The following is a 2,420-nucleotide window of genomic DNA, read 5'->3' as shown; positions in this document are numbered from 1 at the left end:
GCTTAGCCTGGCGGCGGGGATAGTAAAGCATGGCGGGCCGCCAGGCTTATAATACACTGGGGGAAACCCTGTTCTTGATATCTGTTAATTCTTAGATGAACACGGATCAGTAGGGAAAGTCAGTTGTATGAGAGTTTTATTCAGCTAAAATGACAGAAATCATGTTATCCCCTTGGCATGAATGGTACGAATGGAATCTCGACTTTAATTTTGACATCAATAACAGTAAATGTCCACCGCTGGACAGGAATTCATTACAGAAGCTCTTAAGCATTCAAGATATTTGCACCAGCCAGGAGACACACTCACTAGAATTTGTGTTTCCTGCTTTGACAGAAGATAACAGAAAAGTTTAGAAAATGTCCAAGCAGCTGCTTTTCTTTTGCACGCCTCGTGTTCTACTTTCCCAAACTCCCGCACTTCATTGTGGCCCTGATTCGAGTGTAACAGTGATAATATGACCTGGTCAGCTTTTGTTAGTTTACTATATTAAAAATAAACTGCCAGCAATCTTATGCTACATATAATACAGAAATTGTCTGCACTGTGCACACAAACTGGTCAAATTAAATAAATTCAGGTTTTTTTGTTTTGTTTTTGTTTGTTTTTTTAAGAAAAAAATGTGTTTCCAACATGAAATAGAGCAAATCCAGTTTGGGATGAAGAGAGTTAAGCCTCACAGTTTCTCAGCTTATTTTGTGCAGGTCCTGTTGACATTTGAATTCATCTCCATATATGACTACATGCTACATCTTTTATTAATGCACATTAGGTCTGTGCAGTAATTAATTCCACAGTTGTTTGGTGGTTAAATCTTGGCTACATGAGTAACAGCTGCCTTATTTGCTTAATGGTGAGCAGGTTACCTGGACAACAGTGTTTTGCTCATTAACCTAAGTGTAGCAGTAATGAAAAGCCACTCACTGTTCAAGTCCTTGCAGATTACTGATTATTTGTGCTTATTTATGCAGAAATTGGATTTATTCTTTACAGCGGTTGCGCTGCGCTGTTGGTTAAAGTAACTGAGTCTCTTCTACCTGTGTCAGCTCCTGGACATGTTACGTAAGGTAGCATAGTTCACACAGTGACCAGGGCTGCTTTGTGCTTGACTTAATGACAAAGGGACACGTCATCATATTTACTTTTCCCCTCTGCTTCACGACTCTCTGCTTATCACTGTTATGTTTGTCCCAAACTTCTGCAAGTCCTCCTTTTTCTTGATAGGCTGCTTGTTTTGACTCTCATCCACATCTCTCCCATTCCTTCCCTTCCCTTCTTCCAGCCCTTTAGTCCTACTGTCATCTATTTTTAGCTCCTCGTGTAGTGCACTGAGGAGGTGCGTGAAAGCAGGGGGAGAGTGTCTGGATTGTTGGGGAGAAAGGTGCAGGCGTGCGTGTGTGTGTGTGTGTGTGTTCAAGACTGTGTGGGTGTGTCTGAGCCTCCATCACGCTGCCCGAAATTTCCTTGCACGAGACAAATTTTGCAGTCTTCAGAAAATCATCAAAGATGGGACACAAACTGCTGTGCTACATCTGACAGTAATTAATACCCACCGAATTTGCTAATTTTGGATTTTGAGTAATTCAGTGTAATCTGCCCATCATGTGAGCCAGAATAATGTGAGCAATTATGCTCACAAATGTTCATTAGAGTCTAGACAAAGCTGCGGATTTGCTCATGTGATTAAAAAAGAAAACTTGCTGTTGACAGCGTTGAGAAAGGCGGGATGAAATAATTAGATTATGCTCTGTTGGTGGGGTTGATTTTTGACAGGAGCAGGGTCTTCCATAAAATCAGAGACGAATCGTTACATTATAGTAATAATTTTAAAAGTTTGCCTACCTTGACCTTTTTTCTCTACGTGCTATTTTCCTGAGCACATATACAGATGAATTTGTCACAGATTGTAACAGGCTGATTTGACCTTGGTCATGTCTAATTATTATTCGGTTGTTTGATACAAAAAGAAAAAAAAAATCTCTTAAATATGTTAAAACTGAATACAATGTAAAATATATCTTAATAAAACAAACTAGGGTTAAACAAATATGGTCTGACACACAAATGAGAATAATTTCTTAAATACTTACATTTTTTGATTAAGTTGAAAATGCTACCTTTAGCTGTATCACATGTTTCTCTGAAGGGAAAAAATGACTATCGATTAAAGTCAGAATTAGTCATCAAAGAAAAAAGTAAGTTATTATTGGCCAGAAAAAGCTGATCTGTACATCTTTCTGTTTTACTCCCACTGTTTTTGTGTTTCTTTTGTGTTCCATGTTTTAAAATGTAACCTTGTTGGTTTTTCAGATTAAAGCAAATTTACAGAATTACCGGACTCTGGAATGACAAAGCTAATATAATTTCTTATTTGCTTCTGTAAATCCACAAAAACATCTCTGTTTCTACGAGTCGCTTTA

Source organism: Poecilia latipinna, unplaced genomic scaffold, assembly GCF_001443285.1.
Source record: "Poecilia latipinna isolate Pla-1442-1.1 unplaced genomic scaffold, P_latipinna-1.0 Scaffold16, whole genome shotgun sequence".
Lineage (NCBI taxonomy): Eukaryota > Metazoa > Chordata > Actinopteri > Cyprinodontiformes > Poeciliidae > Poecilia > Poecilia latipinna.
The sequence above is the reverse complement of the archived record's forward strand: the minus strand, read 5'-3'. Positions refer to the sequence as shown.